This window comes from Marmota monax, unplaced genomic scaffold (assembly GCF_021218885.2).
Source record: "Marmota monax isolate L192 unplaced genomic scaffold, Marmota_monax_Labrador192_F-V1.1 WCK01_AAM20220418_F8-fsc00003, whole genome shotgun sequence".
NCBI classification, from domain to species: domain Eukaryota; kingdom Metazoa; phylum Chordata; class Mammalia; order Rodentia; family Sciuridae; genus Marmota; species Marmota monax.
In genome coordinates this window covers 12,996,246-13,016,692 of record NW_026694084.1, presented here as the reverse complement: position 1 = coordinate 13,016,692, position 20,447 = coordinate 12,996,246, and the positions used below count along the sequence as shown (strand labels likewise).

The 20,447-nt window shown below is 35.5% G+C and overlaps 1 long non-coding RNA gene across 2 annotated transcripts in view; it reads left to right on the top strand.

Annotated features, from left to right (window-relative positions):
• Nucleotides 1-20,447, top strand: part of LOC124106975 (uncharacterized) — a 129,998-nt gene that overhangs the window by 63,913 nt on the left and 45,638 nt on the right. The window contains exons 3-4 of one of the 2 annotated variants that reach the window (XR_009228670.1): nucleotides 8,539-8,717; nucleotides 18,547-18,630. The exons of the other annotated variant lie outside the window; for it this stretch is intronic. This is a non-coding gene — a long non-coding RNA (uncharacterized LOC124106975). The remainder of the gene's footprint in view (nucleotides 1-8,538; nucleotides 8,718-18,546; nucleotides 18,631-20,447) is intronic. 2 annotated transcript variants of the gene reach the window in all.

Here is a 20,447-nt window from a genome sequence, read left to right as displayed (position 1 = left end):
TGAGGTCAAGAATAATGAGGTCAGGAGCTGGGTTTTGTCTCAGTGGTAGAGTGCTCGCCTGGGATGCATGAGGCACTGAGTTTGATCTTCAGCACCACATAAAAATAAAATAATGGTATTGTGTCCCACTTAGGACTAAACACACACACACACACACACACGTATAAAAAAATAATGAGGCAAGATGAATAAATTTCCAGAATCTGCAATTCATCTCAAGATAGTCTTCTATAAAACGGTCTCCTTCAGGTTCTGGAAAGTACCATTAGTTCCAGCTTCTGCCCAAGAAGAATAACAATCTTTATAGGTAGTATACGTCTCTGAAAATAATTCCTGTATTAAACTCCCCTCAAGTTAACCATTTTGAATAGAACCTTGCAGATAGAACTCTAGTTCTTGCTTCTATAGCAAAATACTTAAATGCAGCTTTTTTCTTCAATCACTTACTCCAAGTAAATATCCCACATTAATTCCTGAGGTTCTCAGATTACTTTAACTATGAATTTAGTTCCTTCTATATATATTTCAAGAGTATCCTAGTTTTTATTATCTGTTTTCTTCCAAAAGGTAAGGAATACCAGGTATTTCTAGTAAGTTCTATTTAGCTTAAAATATTCACGCACAACGTTTCTTATAACAAATAAAAACCAATTTAATGTGTGCTTATTTAGTCAAGGATATCATATTTTCTAATTAAATCAAACTACATAGAACAGGAGGGAAGATTTACCATTCAAATATATTAAGCTCAGAAAGACAAATGCTTGTCATATCACCAAACCAAATCCTCTAACTACATTGAAATATTAGTGCAGCATGCTTGAAAGGAAAGAAATGAGCCATGCTTCCTCTTCTGCTTTTGTTGTTGTTTTGGTTTGGTTTTTGGGAACTGGGAATTGAACTCAGGGGCACTTAACCACTGAGCCACATCCCCAGTCTCTTTTTGCATTTTATTAAGACTCAGGGTCTTACTGAGTTGCTGAGCGCCTCGCTAAATTGCTGAGTCTGGCTTTGAACTCACAATCCTCTTGCTTCAGCCTCTGGAGCCACTGAGATTACAAGCCTGGCTGAGTCATGCATCTTAAGATAATGCAACAGTTATTTTAAAATTTGAGTGGCTGCATTCACAATGATCACATCATTAAAAGTTGAAAGAATTGAAAGAATAAACAATCCAAAAACATATTTGAAGATTTTTAATATACTTCACTCAATAATCAACAGAATTGACAGCCAGAAAAAAAAAGGTTAAGGATATCAATGTTTATTTAATACTATTAATTAATTTCACCCAATTGACATTTTTAAATACTACATTCAATGATTGGTGTACATACATCTTTTACAGTGAAACATTTATTAAAATAGATCATAGAACATTTATTTATACATGCCTTACACACTTCAAAGAATTTAGAAGCTAATTTTTTCACCAGTGTGGAAATTAATTAGGACTTAAGTAACAGAAAAAAAAATTAGAAAAATGAAAATTTGGGGACAACAAATGTCTTTTTTTTTTTTTTTTTTTAATTTTTTTTATTGGTTGTTCAAAACATTATAAAGCTCTTGACATATCATATTTCATACATTAGATTCCAGTTGGTTATGAACTCCCAATTTTACCCCAAATACAGATTGCAGAATCACATCGGTTACACATCCACATTTTTACATAATGCCCTATTAGTAACTGTTGTATTCTGCTACCTTTCCTATCCTCTACCATCCCCCCTCCCTCCCCTCCCATCTTCTCTCTCTACCCCATCCACTGTAATTCATATCTCTCCTTGTTTATTTTCCCATTCCCCTCACAACCTCTTATATGTAATTTTGTATAACAATGAGGGTCTCCCTCCATTACCATGCAATTTCCCTTTTCTCTCCCTTTCCATCCCACCTCATGTATCTGTTTAATGTTAATCTTTTCTTCCTGCTCTTCCTCCCTGCTCTGTTCTTAGTTGCTCTCATTATATCAAAGAAGACAAAAATGACAAAATCATAGAATTTGCAGGGAAATGGATGGCACTAGAGCAGATTATGCTTAGTGAAGCTAGCCAATCCCTAAAAAACAAATGTCTTAAAAGCAATACAAAGTTCAGGATAGAGTGGAACAATTTCACAGTGCTAATAGTGAAAAGCTGTCAACTGTATAAGTACTCATTCAAATGGAAGGAAAAATAGGCCCAAATCTTTACCACGTCAGCCTAGGAACTGACTTCCTTAACAAGACTCGTAAAGCACAAGAAGTAAAATCAAGAATCAATAAATGGGATAGATTCAAATTAAAAAGCTTCTTCTCAGCAAAGGAAACAATTAATAATGTGAAGAGAGAGCTACAGATTGAGAAAAAGTCGTTACAACATGCACCTCCAATAAAGCATTAATCTCTAAGATATAACTCAAAAAAGTTAACACCAAATAACCCAATTGAAAATTGGCTAAGGAACTGAACAGACACTTCACAGAAGAATAAATACAATTGATCAACAAATACATGAAAAAGTGATCAACATCTCTAGCAACTAGAGAAATGCAAATCAAAACTGCTCTTAAGATTTCATCTCACTCCTATGGAATGGCAAAAATAAAAACTACAAGCAACAATAAATGTTGGCAAGGATGTGGTGAACAAAGTGTACTCATACATTGCTGGTGGGACTGCAAATTGGTGCAACCACTATGGAAAGCAGAATGGAAATTCCTCAGACAACTGGAAATGGAACCACCATTTGACTTAGCTATCCCACTCCTTGTTTTATACCCAAAGGACTTAAAGTCAGCATACTATAGTGATGCAGCCACATCAGTGTTTATAGGAATTCACAACAGCTAGACTATGGAACCAACCTAGGTGTTCCTCGACAGATGAATGGATAAAGAAAATGTGGTATATATATACTCAGTGAAATATTAGTCAGCTTTAAAAAAGAGTGAAATTATGGCATTTACCAGTAAATGGTTGGAGTTGGAAAATATCATGCTAAGCGAAATAAGCCAATCCCACAAACCAAAGGCTGAATGTTTTCTCTAATATGCAGATGCTAATGCACAATAAGGCGGGGGTGGGGGCACTAGGAAAGAATAGTGTTACCTTAGATTAAGTAGAGGGAAGTGATGGGGGGAAGGGAGATGTGGGGATAGGAAAGATAGTAGAATGAAACAGACATTATTACTGTATGTATATATGTGACTACATGACCAATATGATTCCACAACATGTACACTCAGAAAAGTGAAATTACATCCCATCTATGTATGATATATCAAAGTGCATAAGTGCATCTACTTTCATGTATAACTAAAACAAATAAAAAATTAAAAAAGAGTAAGAGTAAAAATTTTAAACTTAAGAAAAATAAGATTGGGATTTCTGAAGGATATAGCTTTAAAAGTGGGAAAATTGCTCTTAAATAAAGAATTTTATGCCAATAAACAAGTACATGAATAAGTAAAAGAACAACACTCTAGCTTGCAACATGCAAGAAGGACTCTAGTCTTCTCTAGCTATCCTGTTCCACTGAAAGGAAAAACAAGAGACAAAACAAAACAAACCTGAGAAGTGACAATGGAGCTTGTGATTCTGGAGCAAGTTTCACCAAAAAGGGGGAAAAAAAAGAAGAAGTAAAAAAAGAAAGAACAAAAACAAAAAACTGAGAGCTAGTCATAGGACTATAGAACAATATGAGTCTTGCCAGAGCCAGATATGGCAAAACTGTTGGAATTATTAGACCACATATTATTTTTTAAAGTTATGATTGATATATGCTAAGAATTTTAGTGGAAAAAGTAGAGAGCATACAAAAACAGATAATGTAAGTAGAAGATGAAAATTCTAAGAAAGAATAAAAAAAAAGAATGCTAGAGAAAAAATACTGTAACTAAAATGAAAAATGCATTTGATAAGCTCATTAACATACTGGACACAGCTCAGGAAAGAATCTTTGAGCCTGAGGACATGACAATCAAAACTTCCACAAGTGGCAAAAAAAAGAAAAAAAAAAAAAGAAGGAAGAAACATGAAAAAATCAGTAGAGAACACTCAAGAACTATGGAATAAGTAAAAACAAACAAGCAAACAAAAACTTGTAAATAGGTGAAAGGTTGATATCAGAAAGGAAGGAAAGAAAAGAACTGAACCAATATTCAAAGCAATGATTGAGAATTCCCTTGAATTAATGTTGGACAATAAACCAGGTTCACAAAACTCAGAGAACCTCCAGTAGGATAAATGCAAAACAAAAAATAAACAAAAACAACACTGCCCTAAACAAAACCCTATAACTAGACATATCATATTTAAACTTCCTGAAATCTAAGATAAAGAAAGTATTTTGTAAGAAGACAAAAAGCAAAAATCTTACCTACAGAAGAGCAAAGATAATAATTATTTGGGACTTATCAGAAATCATGACAGCAAAAAGAGAGTGAAGAGAAATATTAAAATGTTGATAGAAAAATCAGTAACCTCAAATTCTATAAATTATGCATCCAAAGTGAGTGCTACTTTCTTAGGTAAACAAAAATATGAGACAATTATTGCTGGTAGATCAGCCTAATAGGAATGTTAAAGAGATGCTCTTCAGAAAGAGATAAATTTATACAGGTCAATATCTCAAATTTACATAAACAAAGGGAGAACTCTGGAGAAATGATAAGTAAAAGTAAGGTTAAAACACTGACTTTTCTTATTCTTGACTCATCTATCACATTACATTTTGTATTGAAAAGTAGCCACAATATATACATAAGAAGGAAGAAATAAAATTATTTTTGTTCACAGATGACATGAATATATATGTAGAAAACCCAAAGACTCAACACAACATCTCCTAAAGCTAATAAATAGTAAAGCAAGTTTGCAGGATACAAGTTAACACACAAAAGTCAATTTTCTTCCTACATTCAAGTACTGTACAAGTGGGATTTAAAATTTAAAACACATTACCATTTTACTAATATGTTCCCAAATAAAATATTTACAAATCAATCTAACAAAATATTATAAGATCTACATGAGAAAAACTACAAGTTTCTTATGAACAAAATCAATGAACTTGATAGTCCATGTTCATAAATAGGAAGACTCACTGTTGTCAAGATGTAGTATCTTTCCAAGTTGATCTATAGGTTCTATGCAATCTTAAAAAAAAAAAAATCCTGGTAGCTGGGCATGGTGGTGCATGCCTGTAATCCCAGCAACTTGTGAGGCTGAGGCAGGAGGATCTCAAATTCAAAAGCAAACTCAATAATTTAGTGAGGCCCTAAGCAAATTAGGAGACCCTTTCTCAAAATAGATAGATAGATAGATGATAGATAGATAGATAGATAGATAGATAGATAGATAGATGATAGATATAAATGAATACAAATAAAATAAAAAGGACTGGGGATATAGTTCAGTGATTCAAAGTTACTTTGTAGATTTTAAGTTTATATGGAGCGGCAGAAGACCAAGAACAACCAACTCAATATTGAAGGAAAGCAAAGTCAGAAGAGTGCCCTAAGACTATCAAACTTCAGGACTTATTCTGAAGCTCCAGGAATCAAGGGGGTATACTGCGAACAACAACAATTAGACGAACAGATCAGTGGAACAGAATAGACATAGGCTCACATAAACAAAGTTGTTAATCAACTTTTTGTCACTGTGACCTAAATATTGGACAATAACAACATAGAGGAAGAAAGTTTTATTTTGGATCACAGTTTCAGAGGTCCATGGTATAGTCCATGGTCAGCCACCTTCATTGTTCTGGGCTTGTGGTGAGGCAGAACATTATGGTGGAAGGGGAATGGATGCTGCTCACATCATGGCAACCAGAAAAGAAGGAGGGGGAAGAGAAATGAGCCAGAGTCAATATGTAATCCCCAACGGTATGCTGCCAGTGACCTAGTTCCTTCATCTATACCCCACCTGCCTATAGTCATCACCAGTAATCCATTCAAATTATTCATCCATCAGATGGATTAGACTACTGACAAGGTTACAGCTTTCCTTGTCTAATCACTTCTCCTCTGAACATTCCTTCATTAGGTATCATGCTTTCAAAACATGAGCTTTTTCAAGGGAGATTCCTAGATCCAAACCATAATAGTCAACTGGTCTTTGATAAAAAAAAGTAAAAGCAAATAATGGAACAAATATAGTCTTCATCAAATGATGCTGGAACAACTGGACATCCACATGCAGGAAAATGAATCTGAGCCCAAATTTTATGCCTTTTATAAAAATCTACCCCCAATGGATACTCCATCTAAATATAAATTGCAAAGCTAGCAATCTCTAAAGGATAGCCTAGGAGAAAACCTAGATACCTTGGTTATGATGATGACTTTAGACAAAACATCAAAGGAATGACCCATAAAAGATATAACTGAAAAGTGAAACTTCATTAAAATTAAGAACTTCTGCCCTGAAAAAGACAATGTCAAGAGAATGAAAAGTCAAGCCACAGACTGGGAGAAGATACTTTCAAAACACACATATAATTAAGGGTCATTATCTGAATATACAAAAAAACAACCTTTACACCTCAACAATAAGAAAACGGATAATTTGACTTAAAATAGTCAAAAGGTTTGAACAGACACTTACTTCACCAAAGATTTATAGATGATAAGCATATAAAAAGATGTTCAATATTATTAACCAATTGAAAATTAAAATGACAATGAGATATATCAGTACACGCCTATTAGAATAAGCAAAATCTGAACACTGACAACACATAATGCTGGTAAGGATGTAGAGATAAAGGAACTCTTATTTTTGCTGTTGGGAATGCAAAATGATCCTGCCACTTTTAAAGACAGTTTGACTATTTTTTATAAAAGCAAATATATTCTTATCATATGTTTCATCAGTTACCCTCCTTGGTATTTACCTGAATGGATTCAAGACTTTTGCCCACAGAAAAATCTAAACTCAGGTGTTGATAGCAGATGATTAGTAATTGCCAAAACTTGAAATCTATCCTTCAGTAAGTGAGTGGATAAGAAAACCGGTAAAATCCAGACTATGCAATATTATTTACTGCTAAAAAGAAATAAGCTATCAAGCCAAAAAAGACGTGGATGAGTTTATATGCATATTACTAAGTGAAAGAAAGCAATATAAAAAGGTTATATACTAGGATTTCAACCATATGACATTCTAGAAAAGGCAAAACTATGGGGACATAAATGATCAGTGGTTACCAAGGACAAGGAGAAAGGAGGCAGAACACGAGAATTTTCGGAAAGCGAAATGGTGAACAGAGCTCATTAAATACATGTTAAAACTCTTCCAATAGCCAGGCGCAATGGCGCACTCCTGTAATCCCAGCAGCTCAGGAGGCTGAGGCAGTAGGACCACGAGTTCAAAGCCAGCCTCACCAAAAGGGAGGCACTAAGCATCTCAGTGAGAACTTGTCTCTAAATAAAATACAAAATAGGGCTGGCGATGTGGCTCAGTGGTCCAGTGCCCCTGAGTTCAATCCCAGGGAACCCCTTAAAAAAAATCTCTTAGGATAAACAACAAAACGAATATCTTGTTTTCTTCTCCAAAGAAGTTAATCCTGTATTTCTCAGGCTCTAATATTGTACATGCTATTTCTTTTCCTCTATTTTCTTATTAAAATTATGGTTTGTATCCTATGTTATTTAATGGTTAAACATTTACCGACTGTCTTCCCCTACAGAATTTAAGCTCCATGAATACTGGGAATTTGGTTTCATTCCCTTTTTAATCCCTAGAACCCAGAACTCTGCTTAGCACATGGTAGGAATTCACTAATGCTGCATTGGATGTCAGTCTTATTTCTAATCTGCTGACGCTTAAATATTTGTTCAAATTTAAGAACAAGTATTTAAAAAAATCCTCTGTGTGGATGGCGGGAGGTGGGGGGTGTCAAATGATGAATTATTGCAGGTGATGGAACAAACATCCAGCCAAATTACTTTGGGGACCCACAATATCAATATCTAAAAGTTTTCTCTGAGCTGATCACTTCCCCAAAGAAGAATCCTCCGGGCTCCTTCTTGAGTGATTTAACCATGGCTTCTAGAATACTAAAGCTAAGTAGATGAAGGGAGTTTGGAACATAACTGTCTTTATGTAGAATTCTACTTAATCAAGATGTTTTGGTACAACACTGCTGCTCACAGCTATGACTGATATCTTTAAGACCATGTCATAGAATGATTGGTGTCCTTCTGTGTCAACTTCTCTACACAGAGATCTTTTGTTCAGATGAGTGAAACATCTGTCAAGATGTTTGAGGTGGTGGAGATGATGTGAAAATGTGTTATTACACATTTTCAACTTATTCCTTTAATTTTGAATCACCCTCACAGTATCTATCTTTAGAAAACCTCTTGCCTCAAATTCTTCATCTTTTTTAGCTTTCTGCCCTGAGAATTAGCTTGCTTCTTGGCAAGGCACTTTGATTTCTGATTTCTATGGTGTGCGGAGTCTCTTCTCACTCATCCAGCTGCATTATGTCATCTCACATTTCTGTCACCTTTTGTGTCCACTCATTGCCTCTTCTATTCTTTTAGGATTTTCAGGTTGAAGTCTCATTGCAGAAGGTTGTGGAGGAATCAAGGATAAACATGCATGTTTACTACGACATAAGCTTACCAGAATTCTTCCTGAGACCTTGAGTCCAAATTTTTGAAAAAATAGCCAGTTACTACCACCAAACTGTCCTTGGCCAGATCTCAAGACAGAAGAATTGGTAAGACAAATACAATATTTAAGTAATTATGGAATTGGATATATTGTCAAGCTGTTATCAGGTTGAAGGAATACTATGAGATGTGCATAGCTCTCATATCACTTTCCTGATCACACACAAGGAATTATTTTCTCTGGTTCAAAATCAAGAGAATTAAGATAATTAGTAATAATAACTATTTTTTAAGGGAATGTACTTTCAGTACATTTTAGACAAATCCTCAAGTTCACATTAGATATAAATTCCTAAGATACATAATATTAATAAATATAATTATATAAATATAATAAACATATACAAAGTGAATAATATATAAACAAGTATACAATGTTCTGTATAATATGTAAAAAGGAAACTCTTGTCTCCATTAAACAAAACACTTCAAGCACATAAAAGTATATTTCACATCTTTAAGCAATATAATCCAGGTTTTGTTCAACACCACATTTAAGCTGTACCTAAATTCAGAGTATCTGGTTTCAACATCCTTTGGTGTATTTTTCTCCTAAATTATCCTTATCATAAACTCAAAGTACTGTATACTATGTTGACAACTACATTATTTTACTAGATAATGACTCAAAGCAAATGCTACATTGGCAAGAGGCTTCATTTTACATGGAATAATGTAGCGTGTAAGACAGAAAGATCGGATTCTAGTCAGATAGAAACATTGAAGCAATTAAATCAATGAAAAATATTAAGCAATGAAATAAACACAGAAGAAATCTCTGACATCAAGAAAAGTGTGCTGCTATCATAAAATGATTAAATTTGAAGTTTCAGCACTGAATCAGAGAGACAATTATATCCACAAGGAGGTGTATTCAAGCCAAAAGTGACCAGGATCAGAAGCAGACCAAAGTTGGGAGGAAACTCAGTAGGGGAAACTAGCCAGGTTCAGGAAAAGAAAATAGATCTTGATATTCTGACAAGTCCAAAAGTAACATTGCATAGGAAGCAATCGTGGAAACCTTTAGAGGAACCACAGATAGATGACAGACGCAAAGAAAAGAAAAAAGCCCAAGTCGAGGAAATGTGTTCTATGAATATAGCACCATAAAAGGAAGCCTAGATTCATGCTTGCTTTGTAACCCTAATCACAGAAATTCACAATTAACTGGTAATCTTGAAAGTAATTTAATTTCTTATTTTAATTCTTCAAGCAAGTGAAACTTGACAACGACATCACTATCCATTACCATAAAGGTTATCTTTCCTTTAGTGTATTGGACAAAAGATTATTTTTCTTTTCTCATGCATTGCTTATCTTCAGTTTTTTTGGCTCCAGTTCACCATGGATGTGTTCATTCTGCTTCCAGTACCTTCATGGACCATGGAAGCCACCAGGGGAAGCACAGCATATCAGTAGCCAATATTCCATTCATTGCCCTGAACTGTGAGTGGTCAAACATCACTTCTTACTCCATTAGGCATCACCAGCACAGAGGTTTCCAGTTTAACAGATTTGCTACAGAGAGAATGACTATAACAGAAAAAAACACTTAAGTTTTAAAACATCATCAGTGTTCAGAAAGTTCACTTCTTCCTGGAGAATTCCCTACTGGATTTCTTTGCCCTTAATTCTATCATGCTACCAATGTATTTGGATGAAATCTTTTAAATTTTTTGTCCTTTTCTTTTCCACTAAACCTTCTCTCTGTACACATTTACTCTCATAGAAAAAAATCACATTGTTTTTTCTAATATGCATAGTTGCTATAATTTTACAGAAGGGATCAGCTTTTTCTTACTTCTCATGCCTGTATTCATTATTCTTACATTGGCTTTGCTATGTTTTGCAACTTAAAACATCTTTTATCTGTTCTGTCTAAAAAGGAGCAATATTCTCTCCAAGACACATTTTTTCCCTCTCTTTCTTTTTTTATTTCTTATTGGTACATTTTAGTTTATATAATATTAAGATTTGTTTTGACATAACTATAAAACATGCATATAATGTGCTCTAATTCAGACCCTAGTATGTCCCCTTTCCTTTTCTTTTCCCTGTTCCTTTCTCTCCTTTCCTCTACTCTACTAATCATTCTGTTATTTACTTTTAGTATTCTTTTTTTTTTAATCAATGTTTTGTGGACATACATGATGGCAGGTTTCACTATGTTGTATTCACATACGTACATATGAAAGTTAGGTCAGATTCATTCCACTGGTGTATTAGTGTCCTCTAGAGGAACAGAAACAAGAGGAGATATGATTATAAAAAGGGGATTTATTAGACTGTCTTACACAACCAGAAGCTGGATAGTTCACAATAGCTGTTTACAGCCTGAAGAGCTGGAGGAACCAGGAGCTGCGCAGTCCAAGAAACTGAAGTCTCAGAACAAGAGGGATCACCGGTGCTACCCCAGTCTGGGACTGAAGGCTTCTGAAAATTCTCTGGAGAATCACTGGCATTGTCTGCTTTGGAAGAGTGAAGAATCCAGAATCTGATGTCCTGAGGCGATGGCAGTGGCAGTCAAGACCCCGTCAAGAAGAATTGAGCTTGCATCTGCTGCTGCTTCCTTGTTCTTCCAACTTTTATTTCATCCAAGCCTCCAATCTATTAGACAGTGCTGCCCCTGCTTAGGGAGAGTCTCCAGTTTGCTGTCCCACATACCAACAATTCCTAGACACACCCTCATTGACATAGCTAGAAGCTTCTTAATCTTTAGCATCTCTTAATCCAATATAGTTGATCATTCAAATCAAACATCACAACTAGTCTTTGCTTATCCCATCCCTTCTCCCTCCTATCTCAACCCCCTTCATCTAGTTCACCAATCTTTCCTCTATTTTGGTGGGATCCTCCTCTTCCCCCTTTCCCTTTCTCTGTCTTCTTCCTTATTTTTGTCTAGCTTCTGCATATCAGAGAAAAGATTCCACCTTCAGCTTTCTGAGTCTGGTTTATGTCAGTGAGCATGATAGTCTCAAGTTCCATCCATTTACCAGCAAATGCCATGATTCCATTCATTTTATGGTTAGTACTCCACTGTATGTGTGTGTGATGTATGTATATCACATTTTCTTTATCCATTCATCTGTTAAAGCTCACTGAGTTGGTTCCATAGCTTGGCTATTGTGAATTGTGCTGGTGTAAATACTGATGTGGATGTATTTCTATAGTATGCTGATTTTAGATTTTTTGGATATTCACTGAGGAGAAGAATAGCTAGATTATATGATGCTTCCATTTCTAGGTTTTTATAGGAATCTTCATACTGCTTTCCAGAGTGGTTGTACTAATTTGCAGTCTCACTAACAATGCATCAGTATTCCCTTTTCCCCACATCCTCCCAAACACTTGTTATTATTTGTATTCTTGGTAAGTGCCATTCTGACTGGAATGAGATGAAATCTAATGTTGTTTTGATTTGTACTTCCCAGATTGCTAGAGATGTTGAAAAATAATTTTGTATATTTATTGGCTAGTTATGTTTCTTCTTCTAGAAGCGTCTGTATTGATCTTTTGCCCATTTATTAACAGCATTATTTGTGCATGTGTGTGTCTGTGTGTGCACTCACACACGTGCATGTTGAGTTTTGAGTTCTTTATATATTCTGGATATTAATGCCCTATCTGAAGAGCAGGCTGCAAAACATTTTCTCCCATTCTGTAGGCTCTCTCATCACATCCTTAATTGTTTACTATTCAGAAGCTTTTTAATTTGATGCTATTCCATTTACTGATTTTTGGTTTTATGTCTTGTGCTTTAGGAATCTTGTTAAAAAGTCAGTTTCTGTGCCAACATGTTGTTTGTGTGTGAAACCTACAATTTCTGTTAGCAGTTGCAGAACTTCTAGTCTAATTTCTAGGTCTTTGATCCACTTTGAGTTGACTTTTGTGCAGGGTGAGAGATAGTTTCATTCGTCTACATACGAATTTCCAGTTTTCACAGCATCATTTGATGAAAAGGCTATCTTTTCTCCAATGAATGTTTTTGGCACCTTTGTCTAGTATCAGATAATTGTATTTATGTGCATTTGTCTCTGTGCCCAAGACACATTTGATTTCATCTACCTTGAACAATTTATTCAAGCTGCTAGTAGCTTTTTATCTATTATCTAAAATGTTAAAATTCTGTTGAATAATTCATATACATATCAAAAGAATATAAAATAATAAAAATTATAATAAAAAATTACTGATAAGAGAGAATATACTATTGCCATTTTGTTATTTATTTTTTTTCTTTCTGTCCTGCAGTTTGTTTGTTTTTGCCCCTCTTTTCCTGTCTTGTTGCTTTTCTTTTTGTTTCATTAAATTTTTTGGTAATGACATGTTTGATTCCATTCTCATTTTCCTTTGTATTTCTTCTATAGATATTTTCTTTGTGGTTAACATGGGCTCACAGAAAACGTCTTAGAGTTATAACAATCTGTTTTAAGCTCATAAGCTAAGTTATCACATACAAAACTTCTTGTTTTACTTCAACACATTTATCAATGTCAAATATGACAACTTTTTATATTGTGTGTCCATTAATGACTTTTAAAGACTTTTATACTTTTTGTGGTGCTAGCATCAGACTTAGGGCCTCATACATGTTAGGAAACACTGCCACTGAGCTTCACTCCTATCCACAAGATATTTATATTTTTGATTTTGACGTTCATACCAGAATTAAAAGTGATTTATGTACTACTCTTATGGCATTTTTGTATTTGCCTAAATATTTACCTTTACCAGTGAGCTTTATAATTTCATGCTTTTGCCGCTATCTAGTATCCTTTTGTTTCAACTTGAAGAACTCCCTTTAAAATTTCTTTTTGAGGCAAATCTATTGGTGATGAATTCCCTCAGATTTAGTTTATCTGAGGGATTTTTATTTATTTTTCATTTTGAAGATACTCTTTGGATAATATTACTCTTGTTTGGCAGGTTTGTTTTTTTTTTTCCTCAGCACTTTGAATAAATTTCTCTTTCCCTTTTGTCTGCAAGGAGAGGATTATCTTGTGCATGAAAAGTTGTTTTTTAATTTATATTTTTAAAATTCTCCCTTTGTCTTTGACTTTTAGTAATTGGATTCTGATGTGCTAGTGTGGACCTCTTGTTGGAATCCATTAGGCTTCTTAAGTCTGGATGCTTATTTTTGTTGCACCCATTTGGGAAGTTTGGCGATTATTTCTGAAAATAAGTTTTCTGATTCTTTCTTTTCATCTTTAGAGACTTCCATTATGTATGCTATGGTCAATTTGATGGTTTCTTAAACATTGTTGAAGACTTCCTTCACTCCTTATCATTTTCTCTTTTCAGTCCTGTCAGTGGGTAATTTCAACGACCTGCCTTCAATTTCACTGATTCTTTTTTTCTGATTCATCAAGTCTGCTGTTGAATTCCTATAGTGAAGATTTCAATTTAGTTGTTGTATTCTTCAGTTCCAAAACTTGTGTTTGTTCCTTTTCAATATTTTTAATTTCTTTATTCATACATAGTTTTTCTGAATTTATTGAAGACGTTTATGAAAGTTATTTTGCCCTCCTTATTAGATCATTTATATACTTCTGTTTCTTCAGATTCATTTTCTGAACCTTAATTTTGTTTCCTGGTGTGGGCCATGTTTACCTGTTTCTCTGTGGGTCTTGTAACTTTGTGTTGGAATCCATGCATCTTAAGAAACAGCAGTCTCTCCCAGTTTATGCATTGGCTCTGTACAGGGAAAGAACATCATCAATCAGTCTAGCTACAGATTCTGGTATCTCCCAAATCTTCTCAGAAATGTGTGTTCTTAGGACTTAAGTACATATGACCTAATTCGAGATAGATGTATTTTTCGTAACATCTTAATTCCTTGTTCCTTCTCATGTCTCTCTGTAGTACTGAAGGTTCTCTGTATCTGTCCCAAACCACCCAGATTGCATGTTCTTTTAGTGGCCCCAAGGATTCTAGAGTATGCTAGATATTCTCAGCACTCTAAGATAGATAAGATAGCCATTTAGGCATCCTCCTGAAACAATTAGAAATTTGGTTCTATGACCCATCCCCATCCCAAAGGAAAAGATGCTGAACTTTAACAGCCATTGACTGGCAGCTGAAAGCTTCCCAGCTCTCATTTGTTCTTGGCAAACCCAGATATCTAGAGTGTTCCAGATATTATCAGTACTCTGAGACAGACAGGACAGAAATGAGTCTGCTCACACAACCCAAGAAACCAGAAAGTGGGATGCATACTCCAACTCTTTTTCTCTCCAGGAAGAAGCCAGAAGTATTTTTTCTTTATTATTTTGGTTGCTGTTGATGTTGTTGTTTTGATCCCTCACTCATTTTCGCTGATCCAGATGGGAGGTCTATGGCAAGTGAGCGCTTCATATTATTGCCTTTGTTCTTGATAGCTCCCAACACAGTAGTCTTTCAGGTCAATGCATCACTTCACACACTGTATATCATTGTCTTTCTTAGTTTGATTCTACTTTCTGATATTTATACTTAAGAACCGTTGTCAGAAGAGAACCATGAAAGGTAAATTGAAGGCTTGAATGTCTTCAAAATGTTTTATTTTGCTTTTAATCTTGATTAATATCAGTCAGTGTTGAGAATTCTATTTCTAGATACATTCCAGTAGTTTAAATACTGAATTTTAAAGTCATTCTCTTATTCCCAGATATCCACCAGTGATGATGATAAGAAGTCAAATTCTAGATAGAATCTCATTCTAATGGAAGTTTTAGAATTGTCCCTTTCTTGTTCTGAAAATTCTCTAATAGTTTCTCCTTGTACATTTATTTACTTGTCTTCCTGTGGAGTCTCTCTTTAGCCTCAGGACTTTGACTTAGTATTTTCATCTTAACAAATTTCTTCAATTTTCATTTTCCACTCTTTCTTGGACTTTATGTTATATGTTAGTTATGAGTTGATCTTCCATGACTCCGTGTTATGGTTTAGATATTAGGGTGTCTCCTAATATCTCATGTGTGAGACAATACAAGAAAGTTTAGAGATGAAATAACTTGATCTGCACATTAACCCCCTGATAGAGATTAACTTGGTGTAACTGTAGGCAGGTAGATTGTGGCTGGAGGAGGTGGGTCCCTGAGGGTTTGTCTTTAGGGCTTTTAGTTTGTTCTGGTGAGGCGCACTCTCTTTCTATCTATCTGCTTCCTGGTGCCATGTTTCTCTCTGCTGCTTTCCTCTGCCAAACTCTTCTGCCTCATATAGTCTCATCAATGTTCTCCGACCTCTGAAACTGCTTTCCTCCTCTAAAATTGTTCTTTTCAGGTCTGTTAGAAAAAGCTGACTAAAACACTGTTTTCAAAAGTATTCAGACACTTTTGTTTATTTGTCACTAGTTCTTGGTGATTTCCTTAAGAAAAATGGAGAGAGGAAGGTGTGTGCAAGTAACTCTAAGAATCACTTAGTAAAACTGGTTGCAATGGTGCACACCTCTAATCCCAGCTACTAAGAAGGCTGAGGCAGGATTGCAAGTTAGAGGCCAGCCGGGGCAACTTAGTAAGACCTTGTCTGAGAAATAAATAAACACATAAGTAAGTAAATAAATATATAGGACTGAATATTTAACTCAGTAGTACAGTACCCCCTGGGTTTAATTCCCAGCAGGGGGGAAAAGAATCATTTCACAGACCAACTAATCACCGGAATATTGGTTCCCTTATTTCTCTTGGGAAACATAAGCCTGGGACCTGTCAGGACTTCTCCTATCCAGGTGGACTCTTTGTTTTGCTGAAATCCCTTCTTAATATAGTCTGGAATGTTATTCTTCCTCTGATTTGGCCCTCAGCAGGTATCTATCTCATTCTTGGTCTAGACAGTCATTGACATCTCTTATCTGCTAATGGTGCCATATTATACTCTTCTGTATAATGGGCTTTCTTCTTTACATTTAATTTACTGGGGCTGTAAGTCAGGAATAGAAGATGTTTGAGTATCTGCCCTCTGCCTCTACCCTATGCATCACATGGGAACACAAAGATAGAGAGTGATCACTTGCATTGTGTGAAGAAATTTGTTTCTTAAGTGCTTCTTCCTTTTGCTTCAGAATTTCAGAAAACCTTTGGAGAAGAAACCTCTCATATGCCTTATTAATACTCATTCCATGGCATTTCACTGTCTAGTGGTTGTTTTATTTTTCTCTTGGTTTGCTCTTTTTCTCTTTACATGTTGCTTGGCAATTTTAATTTTTTTTTTCCTCACACTACATAGATCATGGGCACTTGACCTCACTCCTATGATCATTTGTGTTTCGTGAAACACTTGTCCAAGAGTTCATATGGTTTAGGAGATTTAAAACCCAAGTTGTCGAAGGTCATAGGTAGTAAAGCTAGTTTGAAAACCCAGGATTCTGACTTCCACATTAATTATGCAGTCACTCTTTTATGCTTCTGTTAAATCCTTTTAAAACTCTCAGCATTTCTCTAATAATAGCTATTTTCTGAATGCTACAATGATTTGTGTGCTAAACAGCCTCTAAAATGATCCATTTCCCTCTGTTGCTTGCCTCTTGGTATTCATGTTCTTCTGATACTCCTCTCTTGGGTATGATCTAGACCTATGAATTGATTCTAATGATATAATATGGTAAATATGATAGCATAACACTACTGAAATTACACTACAAAAGACTCTTCTGTTTGTTTTCTGTTTGTGTGTCTCTTTCTGCCTCTCTCTTCCTCTTTCTCTCTTTCAGAGTCCTTGATCAGATACAAGACAGACACTAAGTTTCCCAAGGCATATTCCCATAACCAAGAAACTGAGGAAGGCTTAAATACAAACAGTGAGAAACTGAGACCCTCTGTTCAATAGCACAAGAAGGACTGAATCTTGCAACCACCTACATGATTGAGCTTAGAAGCCTGCCTTCTTCAGCTTAAGCCTTGATGTGGGATTCTATGAGGCCCAGCTGATACCTCAGTTATAGCACATAAGAAAACTGGGACAGAGGCAAGTAATTAAGATGAGCCTAGATTCCTGACCATCAAAAAATGAGAGATAGTAGATATTTGACATTTTATTTTTTGTGCCACTGGGGTTGAACCCAGGGACACTCTACCACTGAACCACATTTACAGCCATTTTTTATTTTTGTTTTGACACAGGGTCTTGCTAAGTTGCTCAGGCTGGATTTCAATATGTGATCTTCCTTTCTCAGCTACTTAAGTAGCTGGGGAGCACAGGTGTTCACTACTCCACACAGATTAGATAGTTGTTATTTAAGCATCTAATTTTTGAGCCAATCGTACAGTGATGCCTAGTACATTGTTATGGTTTAGATATTAGGTGTCCCCCAAAAGCCAATATTTTGGGACAAAGCAAAGAGATTCAGAGATGAAATGATTCAGTTATGAAAGCCTTTACTTAAGCAGTGCATTAATTCACTAATAGGTAATAACTGGGTGGTAACAGTAGGCAGGTACCATGTAATTAGAGGAGGTAGGTGATTGGGGAGATGCTATTGGGGTTTACATTTTGTCCTTGCTGAGTGGAAGTCTTACTCTGCTTCCTGGTTTGATGTTCTGAGCTCCTTTCCTTCTCTATATTTGTCCACCATTGGCCCAAAGCAATGGGGTCAGTCATCTACAGACTGACACCTCTGAAATTGAGCCCTGTTATGGGTTAGATGTGAGGTATCCTCAAAGCTCATGTGTGAAATTATAATACAAGAGGTTTCAGAGGGGAAAAGATTGGGCTGTGAAAACCTTAACCGAATCAGAGGATTAATCACCTGATGGGATTAATTTGGGTGGTAATTGAAGACAGGTGGGGTGTGGCTGGAGGAGGTGGGGCATTGGGAAGCAGAGCTTTGGGGTATATGTTTGTATCTGGCAAGTGGAGTTTCTCACTCTGCTTCTGATCATTATATGAACTGCGTTCCTCCAGCACACTCTTCTGCCTTGATGTTCTGCCTCACCTTCAGCCCCGAGGATCAGAGCCAGCTGTCTATGGATTACGACCTCTATAACCGTGAGCCTCCAAACAAAATTTTTCTCCTCTCTAATATGCTGGTTGGGTCTTTTAGTCACAGCAGTAAAAAAGCTGACTAAAACAGCCCCAAGTAACTTTTCCTTCTCTAAAATTTTTCTTGTCAGATATTTTCACTGCAAAGGCAAAAAAAGCTGATGAAAGCATACCATTAGTAAGAACATAATGGAATAACAATTTTGAAAGTGTACCATAATATCTAAAACAAAGTATAACAGATAAATAACATAAAAAAGTCTCTTTCTTTTCCCTTAAAATAAATCTTACAAGGAAACTTCATCGGCTTAAAATATAAATCTTATAAAAATTAAAATATTAAGAAAAAATATGGGGATGGAGTTGTGGCTCGGCGGTAGAGCGCTTGTCTAGCATGTGCAAGGCCCTAGGTTCAATCCTTAGTACCACATAAAAATAAGTAAAATAAAAGTATTGTGTCCAACTACTTCTAAAAATTAAAAAAAAGAAAAATATTTTCCCAACATTTATTAACTTACCAAACATTCCCTTTGGTTTTCATTATTACTAATACAGGAAAGATGGTTTTATATATGTTCTAGCAAGTATAAACCAGTATGAACTACATATTCACAAAAATATTCTTGGAAGTAAAATTAATTAACCTGAGTGTTATGATTTGGATAAGTGGTGTTTCCCAAAAGCTCCTGGGCTAATGCAGGAATAATCAGAGATGAAAACATTGGATTGTGAGAACTGTAACCTAATCAGTTCATCCAAATTTGAATGGACTGGGTAGTAATTGTAAGCAGGTGGGATGTAACTAGAGGAGGTGGTCACTGGGTACATCCCCAGAAAAGGTGAATTTTCCCTGTGCCTTCTCTCTGCTTCTTTCCTCCCACAAAGAGAACATCTTTCCTCTGCTATGCTTTTCCCTCATGTTGTTCTGCCCCACCATGGGCCCAGAGCAATGTAGTCAGCAAACTATGTACTCAGACTTCTGATACCATGAAACAAAATAAATTTTTTCCTCTTCTAATTTTTTCTTGTCAGGTATTTTAGCCACAGAACTGCAAAACCTAACTAAAACAAATATTGGTACCAGGAATGGGGACTGTGTGGTCCAGAAGATTTGCAAATGGTTTGCAGAAAGAATTTGGAACATTTTGGAAATGCAAACTATTAAAACCTGAGCATGTTATAAGCGGAGCTCAATGGGTGATTGTGTTGGGAGCATAGACAACCAGAATGCTGATAGGAATGTGAACTGTGCTCATGAGCTTTTAGAAGAAAATGAGGACTTATTTCATAACTGGAATAGAGGCCACTTGTTCTCTATTCTGACAAATACTTGTCTATAGATTGCTCATGTTCTGAAATTTTGTATGAGACTAAATTTAAAAGTGTGAGATTAATTAACCAGGCAGACGATATTTCAAGACACTTCAAAGAAAGAAAACTACAGACCAATATCTCTAATGAACCTAGATGCAAAAATCCTCAATAAAATTCTGGCAAATCGGATACAAAAACATCAAAAAAATTGTGCACCATGATAAAGTAGGATTCATCCCTGGGATGCAAGGCTGGTTCAATATACAGAAATCAATAAATGTTATTCACCACATCAATAGACTACTGAAGTCTTCATTCTAGTTTCAGTTTCACTTTCCCAGAATTAGATCTTGCCCTCATAAGGGCTTACTGAAGTCTGTTACACTATGAATGGTCTCCCAGACCTTCATTTTTTTTTTTTTTTTTGAGTGTTTGGCTTGCTGCTTTTAATCACTTTTATCTTACATTTGGGTTGTCTTGTTTTACAGAATGACTTTCACTACTACCTT